Below are 10,099 nucleotides of genomic sequence, written 5' to 3' on the forward strand. Positions count from 1 at the left end.
ACTACAACAATCACGATGGAAGATGATGACATCAATTTGAAGTCCATGTGGATTATCTTGCTCTACTTCCTACAAAGTTCGGTAGAAACATTTGAACCACTTCCACCAATCCTTATGCCATGTCCTGTCAATTTTGGTTTCTACAACATGTTCCTATGTTGTTCTCTTGTTCTCTATCCTTTATTATTTTTTATTGTCATGGCCCCATGCTTTGCGCAACATTGTAAGGCTCCTAATCAACGAAATAAGGTAGAATCAACAACAAGGGTTGTTGTGTCTACCTTCTGTTGCACTTGTTTTCCAGCTATCAAAAAGAAACGTTAAGCACTTGAAGAGCATGTTAAGATGGAAATGGCATACCAATTGCAAGCATTAATCTCCACGTCAAAGACTTTATCCCAGACCCCAGAACAGTAAATTCTTCATAACTTTGAAATTATATTAGTACACTTAGACTGACGTGGCTCACACTCATCACATCCAAGAAGTAGACATATTTTCACTCAATCAACACATAGACAAATTGGAGAAACAAAGTTGCCTACTTGTCACCATTTATACCTGGTTGGTAAAGAAGCATGGTAGAATTCTTCTTCTGAATTCTGTTGGATGCTCTAAGGACAATCCTATCACCATCACCTCGGTGCCAATAACATAAGAAACTCAATAATGCTTGTCTTGTCTTCTGAAAATTGTCTTTTTCCATTCTTAAAAAAAGCTTCCCATGTAACCATATCTTTAATCAAACTTTCCCCTTTAAAACTATACACACTTGACTCTACTAATTATATATGTAATCAAGATTTTCCTGGTAGCCTATAAACACTTTGGCACTACATATCTTTGACATGTTTGTGGTCTAAAACAATAATATCTAACCTTGAAGAATAAAGCAATCCATTTTCTAATTGAATTATTTGTATTAATTAAATGTTGTTAGAATAAATTAAATTTTATATTAAACTTTTCATAGGTAAGATTCAATCTACGAGGAAAAAACCATAAAAAAACATCTTTAACAAAGACAAGTGTATTTTCTTTTAAATTGGGGGAGATTCCATTAATAAAATAAAGTCATAAAAAAAATATTTTTGAAAAAAGGAAAATTGGTTTTTCTATGAGTTGAGGCTCGTTGAATTTTTGTGCAAGTTAAAGTTATTGTTTTCACTTCGAACTATATTTAAAAAAAAAAGTAAAGTGAATATAAAATTTCAATATTAACAGATAAAAATCAGACTTTGAATTAAATGAAGGAGTTGCAGCTCACAGGTGTGTACAACACCTGGAGACTGCACTCAAACAAAGAGGAGACTCTCTCTCTCGTTCACTCTACAATTCCATCAAATGAATATTACAATATTAAATACATCACTAGAAATCAGGTAGTTGTAAACAACCTCCTAAACTCTAGGAACAAATCCTAAACTAAGGAGATGTGTTACAACCATATAACCATTTCTCCATTATTTTTAACTCCCCCGCTTAATGGAGAAATGGTTATTCTGCACTCCAAACATCCCTCTAAATAACTCAAACTTTACTCGCCCTAGAGGCTTAGTAAAAATATCAGCTAAATTATCACAAGTGTTACAATACTCCACACATATTTCTTTTGACTGTATCTTTTCTCGAACAAAATGAAACTGAGTGTCAATATGTTTAGTATTTTTATGGAAAACTGGATTGTATGCAAGCTTTATTGTGCTCTGGTTGTTAGTTTTGATGTTGGTTGCTTCTTTTTGTCCTTCACCTGCATCGCTGAGCAATCTCCTCAACCAGATGGCTTTGCATGTAGATGCACACAACGCCTGGTACTCAGCTTCACATGATGATAATGCTACAGTACTTTGCTTTTTGCTACTCCACGAAATAACCCCAGATCCAATACTAAATGCGTAACCTATGATGGATCTACGATCATCCAGGTCACCTGCCCAATCAGAATCAGAATAACCTGCTAAAGTAACATTAGAAATGTCAGTGTATAAAATACCATAACTACAAGTACCACTAAGGTACCTCAACACACATTTTGCTGCAATCCAGTGACTTTCAAGTGGTTTGGACATAAACTGGCTCAGCACACTAACAGAATATGCCAGATCAGGTCTAGTTGTCGTGAGATATATCAAACTTCCCACTAGCTGTCTATACAAAGTGGCATCCACCTATTTTGTGCCATTGTCACTGCTTAACTTGAGATTTTGCTGCAATGGTGTTGCTGTTGTTTTGCACTGTTCCATTCTGAATCTTTCCAACAAGGTTCTGGCATACTTTCCTTGAGTTAGAAAAGTTTGACCATAATCTTTCCATACCTCCAAACCTAGGCAATAATGAAGATCTCCAAGGTCTTTCATTTCAAATACCTGTGACATTTGCTGCTTGATTTCTTTGATCAAATTATTTGCATTTCCTGTTATGATCATGTCATCCACATACAAAGAAATCAAAATGATTTGCCTCTATTTATTTATCTTGGTATACAGGTTTGGATTGTTGAGGCTCCTATGAAAACCATGTTGTATAAAAAATGAATCAATTTTCTCATACCATGACCTGGGTGCTTGTTTCAAACCATAAAGTGCCTTATGCAATTTACACACTAAATGCTCCTGCCCCTTTTTCACAAAACAGGAGGTTGTACTAAATAAATTTCTTCCTTTAATTCTCCATTCAGAAATGTAGACTTAACATCTAGCTGGTGTAGCTTCCATTTATGTTTTGTTGCTAACGAAATTAGCATTCTAACTGTATTTAGTTTAGCTACAAGGGCAAAGGTGTCATCGAAATCTATTCCTTCTTGCTGTGAGTAACCCTTTGCTACCAATCTAGCTTTGAATTTTTCTACACTCCCATCTGCATTTATCTTTGGTTTATACAACCACTTACATCCTATGGGGGTTTTTCCTTCAGACAACTCAACTAAATCCCAAGTATGATTTCTATATATTGATTCAATTTCCTCATGCATTGCAGCCCTCCATTCATCTGATTTACTTGCTTCTTCATAGTTTGAAGGTTCTACAATGTTTAAAATTTTGGACATTAAAGCATAGCCTTTCAATCTTTCAGGTAGTCTAGTCTTCTTACCTGATCTTCTAGGTAGAGGACTTACCTCAAGTCTTTCTGTTTCAACACTTTCCAGGCCTGCATCATCACTTATCACACTATCTGCTGCTACTTCTTCCTGTTTCTGCTCCTGCTCATGCTCTTCATCTTCGTCACTGTTCATTTCTATCAACAATGGAATGTGGCTATCACTGTTAGAGTCTTCCTTTCCATCTTCAGCCTGTTCATGAAAAATAACATCTCTGCTTGCAAAAACTTTATGAGTCATAGGATTATATAACTTGTATGCCTTATACTATGTGTCATATCCAACAAATATACATTTCAAGGCTTTGGGGTCTAACTTCTTTCTATCTGCTTTCGGTATATGAGCATAAGCTTTTGATCCAAATATTCTTAAATGACTAACTGCTGGATTGAGTCCAAACAATGCTTCAAAGGGGGTTTTGAAGCCTAGACATTTAGTAGGACTCCTATTCTTTAAATAAACAACAGTACTAATGGCTTCTGCCCAAAGACCATTTTATAGTCCCTTACCTTGAAGCATACTTCTGGCGCACTCCACAAGAGTTTTGTTCTTGCGTTCTGCTACTCCATTCTGTTGTGGAGTGTGTGGCATTGTGAATTGCTGCATAATCCCATGCTGCTTGCAGAAGTTCATGAACTCTCCTAATCTGTATTCTCCCCCTTGGTCGGAGCGAAGAATCTTTATCCTCTTTCCTATTTGGTTCTCTATCATAGATTTGAACTCTTTAAAGTACCAAAAGGCTTTACTCTTTTTACTTAAAAAATACACCCATGAAAACCTAGTGCAATCATCTGTAAACAACAGAAAGTAATATGCTCCTCCTAAAGACCTAGTTTGCATAGGTCCACAAATATCTGTATGCACTAGTTCTAGAATGTCTCTTTCCTTTCTGTTGATATGCAAAGGGAACTCTTCTCTATGCATTTTCCCTAATGCACATCCATCACATTCCAGCTTGACATTATGAAAAATAGGGAGTCCATCGACCATACCTTTCTTTTGAAGTAAGATGAGGTCTTGCAAATTGAGATGGCCGAATCTTTGATGCCAGAGATTTTCGACTGTTGATCCAGCTGCAACCATTGCTTGTCGTGGCATACTCTTTTCATCCAATCTGTACAAATTCCCCACGCGTACTCCTGTTGCAACTGTTTTCATCTGGTTATCCTTAATGACACAACCATTCTTAAAGAATTTCACCTACATGTCCTGGTTTGTAATCATTGAGACAGAGATCAAGTTTTTCTTAATTCCTGGAACATATAATACATTTTTAAGATGTTTAATGTTGCCACTAGGTAGCTTCACAGGAATATCTCCATATCCTTTGATCTCATACCCACTGTCATCTCCTAGATAAATTTTTGATCCACATGCAGATTCTTCAAGAAATTCAAAACAGTCCTTCTTACCGGTCATATGTGAGGATGCGCCAGAGTCGACATACCATATGTCGTCCTCATCTCCCTTTGATGCTGAAAGAGCACAATCGACTGTGAATAGTCCAAGATCATGGTTGTGGTCCTCCTCTTCTCCAGCAAAACACCCCTGATGTTTCCTCTGTTTGCTTCTTCTTTCATCCGCCTGCTGCTTATAACATTCTTTAATCTGATGACCAGGTTTCCCACAATAAAAACATCTCTTAACATAATTATCAGTCATACCTCTGAATGATCTCTTTTGAAAAGAGTTGGCTCCTTTCTGCTGCTGCTGCTGCGGTTGCTGGTGTTGGTGTTGGTGCTGGTGCTGCTTTCCTCTGTACTATCGCCTCTTCGCCATCAGAGCAAGGTCATTGCTCTGAGTTTTCAGATTCTATCGTCGCTCCTCCTCCTGGAGCAGAATCGCTGTCAGCTCATCAAATGAAGGGGCTTTCTCCCTCGCTGACAGTCCTGTGATGAACGTCTGGTATTCATCAGTCATTCTGTTCAATGTGAGTGTGACTAGATCTGAGTCGGACACCTTTTCTCCAATAGCTCCCAGTTTGTCACTCAGATCCTTGACTCTAGCCATGAATCCAGCAACGGACTCATTCTCGTCCATCTTCAATGCAAATAGTTTTCCCTTGAGTGCTATAACATGATTTGTATTCTAAGTCTTGTACAAGTTCTTGATCATTGTCCATATATCAGCGGTCGACTTAGCATCTCTGATATGTGGGATAATATTGTCCTTAACGAACATCTTCAGTATAACTTTTGCTTTCGTTTCTCTTTTATCCCAATCTTTTTCTTAGGTCGCTGTTCCAGATCTCTGCTCATTTCCCTCAATGATCGACCATGCATTTACGCTCTCTAGCAAAGTTTGCATTTTGAATTTCCAGTTGGAGAAATTTGTTCCATCGAGTTTGCCAGACTCGTGGAGGTATGATTCTAAACTGTTGTTCATTTTCGCCCAACTGAACACTCCAATAGGCCACCACCGGGCAAGTCTGATCTGCTACCACCGAACAGATCAGGAACTTCACTGTGCCACCACCGAGCAAGTCTGATCTGCTGCCACCGAACAGATCAGGGACTTCACTCTGCCACCACCGGGCAAGTCCAATCTGCTGCCACCAAATAGATCAAGGACTTCACTGTGCCACCACCGGGCAAAACCGATCTGCTACCACCGAACAGATCAACAAACAAGCTCCAACACGCCACCAGGCAAAGGCGATCTGCTTCCACCGAACAGATCGAGGAGCTGCACTGCGCCACCACTAGGAAAAAACTAATATGCTTCCACCGAGCAGATCACAGAGCTCTGATTCGCCACCACCGGGCAGGTCCGATCTGCTACCTCCGAGCGGATCAAGGAACCTCAATTCACCACCACCGGGCAAATCAAATCTGCTGCCACCGAGCAGAAATCTCCACGTGCCACCATCGGGCAACTCCGATCTGCAACGAAAAATTGCAGATTTCCAGAGAGAAAGAGGTTGGCTCTTTGGCGCTCTGAACAGCCACGAATCCGCGCCAATTGCAGAAAAGAAAAATTTATGAAGTGCATGGAAATTGGCGCGATTAACAGCCACGGATCCGCGCCAATTCAGTCACGATTTCGATGGCGCGCTTATCAGCCTCAAACCCGCGCCAATGGGCGCGTCTGTTCTCTAAAAAATCGTGCCAATCCGCTTCTGCTTTTAAAGGCGCGCAACAAGTCCGAGCCAACCCTTTCTTGCTCTCAGAGATGATCAGTCATCTGAGATCCGTCTTCACTCCAGGTGTTACTGCAGTTCCACATGATCACACAGATACATTTACTTGCTCTCCTACCACTACAGATATGTAACTAATGATACATCCCTAAAAAAAAATTTGAGGCTATCTCTACCCTAAGCTCTGATACCAAGATAAAAATCAGACTTTGAATTAAATGAAGGAGTTTCAGCTCACAGGTATGTACAACACCTGGAGACTGCACTCAAACAAAGAGGAGACTCTCTCTCTCGTTCACTCTACAATTCCATCAAATGAATATTACAATATTAAATACATCACTAGAAATTAGGTAGTTGTAAACAACCTCCTAAACTCTAGGAACAAATCCTAAACTAAGGAGATGTGTTACAACCATATAACCATTTCTCCATTATTTTTAACTTTAACGAGGGAGGCTGTGAAGCAGCGAGTCCCTGCCCACTAGTAGGGAAAACAAGGAATGAGAGCCAGAGACTATGAAGGATCACATGATTAGAAAGATCACGCAAACAATGTGTGTACATTCTACCAGCGAGGAGTTAGCTCTTATGTAAGTCGGTGTAGATATGATCATGTGAAGGTGTCTCATCTTGAAAAGTTAACCATTATATTGAATTTTGCAGTGTCGTTGAATTAAGCAGCTTTGTTACGGCTTTGGCTTAGATTGTTGGCTGGGAAATATGTTGAAAATAAATCAGCATAGTCAAAATAATGTTAGGCTGAAAAAACATTAGGTGGAAGGGTTTATCCATATAAGAATAGACGTCATCTTTCATAAATGTCTTTAACCGGTTGTGCATATTCCACCTACAAATTATTCAAAATTAGTCACAATTTTAATCAAATACTGACATAGTATTGTCACTTGAAAAGTAATCCATGGAAAAGCCAATACTGAAAGCACTAACACCTACAAAGAATAACAAATGTTCTGAACAGATGACAAGAAAAGAGATATAATGAAAAACCTTGACTTGATTTTGAACAACAAAGTTGGCTTTCATCAATATGCTTGGCAGACAAACCCAACATCCATGATCCAACTAATACGTCTTCATGTGCGTATGTTTGGAGAATAGCACTAAGAAAAAACACAAGATCTAGTTAAACCAATATAAGTTTTAAATTTTTGCACTGTAAATTGTGATGGTACGTCTCTCATATTCTCAAATATTATATCCTTACAGAAACCGAATCAAGGCAGAGGAGAGAAATCATTAGGATAACAAACATAACAAAATGGATTTCATTATCAACAATATTTTAAAGACGACAAAGCTTGGGATGATGGACAATGTGGACCTAAGAATTCAAATACAATTAGAATGTGGTTCATTTTCGAGACAAGACAAGCATTATTATTAAGAAGCAAGAGTCCTTAAAAATGACTAGTAATAGGTTTCACAGACTTGTAAGAGGTTTCACAGCCCATTGCGCGGGGGAGCCATTATAGCTAAGGGACTTGAGAACTACCAAGCCTCAGTTCGTTTACTACTTGCTGCAGCTGGACTTGAGCACCTGCTGAATGTAGGGGGCCTAATTGAGTTGTTTACTTAGATCTTTCAAGCCTAGGGACTTATTCTACTGGCTGCATTTTATACCTCTTAAGTCTGGGGACTTATTCTACTCGCTGGAATTTACACCTGCCAAGCCTACACACTGGTCCTACTTGCTCTATTTTTGACCTGCCAAGCACCCAGTCAAGGATTGTATTATTCGACCCTTTCTTACTGCGACTTCTTAATACAGTAGAGTCAATAAATGACTGAATTTTCCGCGTACGAGATGGACCATTTCACTTTCTTCAACAGACTAGTCATGTGGTCAATTATCACAACTACGATTATAACCTCTAGGCTGACGATTCACGCTGCTATGAGTGTAACCTATAGAGGCAAGTTAGAAACAAAAGAATTTACGAAAGAAGTTCCAAACCAATGATCCATTTATTTTAAGCTTCATAAACCTAATTAAATTTAGTGTTACTGAAAATGAAACTTTTATTTTTATTTTTATTTTTTATTGGTAATGTAATATAATGAATAGTGATTCAATGATAACAACTTTTGCTCTAATGTAATTGAAATGGAGTGCGTTAGAGATTTCAAAACTGAAACCTAATTTATTTTTCAAAAGCTTAAAAAATAAAAACATTATTTATAATTTAGCTAAAACGGAATGAACAAGATTTAGATTTATGCATGGTTGATCAAAATTACAAATTGCTCGTGAATTATGTTTTGTTTTTTAATATTTTATTTTAATTAATATGACACATATGCCAAAGAGATAGGCATGTTTATTTTTAAAATAGACATATAAACATATAATTTTCAGAGCTAGAAGGTTTGTAATTAGTCGAGAGTATCAACCATAGGGTCATAGTTAGTCGAGGGTTGTAATTAATTGGAAATAATGAAATAACATGTGTCTATTATTATACGAAACAAAGGAAGGAAAATATTTGACTTGTCACGCGGAGTTTGCATGCATTTCACGTGTCCCTTGAGTTCTCCATTAGTCACCACACTTGGATCATCTACCTCGCTTTGGTACAGCCTTACTGTACCAACCTCACCTTTCCTTCATGAACCTTACCTTTCTTTCCTAGTGTGAATGAACCTTACCTTTCTTTCCTAGCATGAATGAACCCATGTTGACACATATGCCAAAGAGATAGACATGTTTATTTTTAAAATAGACATATAAACATATAATTTTCAGAGCTAGAAGGCTTGTAATTAGTCGAGAGTATCAACCATAGGGTCGTAGTTAGTTGAGGGTTGTAATTAATTGGAAATAATGAAATAACATGTGTCTATTATTATACGAAACAAAGGAAGGAAAATATTTGACTTGTCACGCGGATTTTGCATGCATTTCACGTGTCCCTTGAGTTCTCCATTAGTCACCACACTTGGATCATCTACCTCGCTTACTGGTACAGCCTTACTGTACCAACCTCACCTTTCCTTCATGAACCTTACCTTTCTTTCCTAGCGTGAATGAACCCATGTTGTCTGAGGATGATTTTGGTTATAGAACGCTCAAAATCTTTGAATTCAAATCCAAGTGATTCCAGGCGAGGCGAGGCAAGGCGATGCAGTAGGGCTCGATAATTTTGGATTAAGGAAGTGCAATTAATATTTAATATAGCCTTCGTGATTGTGTTGTTTTTCTGTTTCTTAAACGGAACTCACATTACAACCCTCTTTTCCCAAGCAAGAAATACTCAAAAGCCTTGCATCAGTGGAGCTCAGAGTAGATTGTTGAAAGGTGAGAGATAGAGAAATCCATCGAGAGAAAGAAAGCACGCCTCATTCCAACCTTTTCCCCTTCCTCTGGTATACGATTTTGCCTGATTTTCCTAGAGAAAACGCTTATGAAGTAGTCAATTGATCTGCCTGAGCTACCAAGTTTGCAGGATTCATCGAGAGAAAATTGTTCAGTAGCATACCATCATCTTCCAAAAAGTCCCCTAGAAGTAGGTTGTATCCTTGTTGTAATTCATTCAAAAGTAAAACATGATAACATTATGGTGTCAATGATCCCCTGGAAGTCGGTTGTATCCTTGTTATAATTCGTTCAAAAGTAAAACATGATAACATCATGGTGTTGACGATCGAGGATGAAGACGATGGTCCTTGCAGAGTAGAGAAATGACACTTGAATCATGTAAATGAGTGTGAATATATCAAATGGCATCGTGGCCAGTGCAATTCTAGAGGATTTATCTAGCATATAGAGTTCTTCTACTATGCATGTCAAGGATGGGAAATTATCTGCTAACATTGTTGATTGTGTGGCTTGTGGCATTGTT

The sequence above is a fragment of the Pinus tabuliformis genome, chromosome 2_1, assembly GCF_031772625.1.
Source record: "Pinus tabuliformis cultivar Carrire ecotype Pingquan chromosome 2_1, CPIR1, whole genome shotgun sequence".
Taxonomy (NCBI): domain Eukaryota; kingdom Viridiplantae; phylum Streptophyta; class Pinopsida; order Pinales; family Pinaceae; genus Pinus; species Pinus tabuliformis.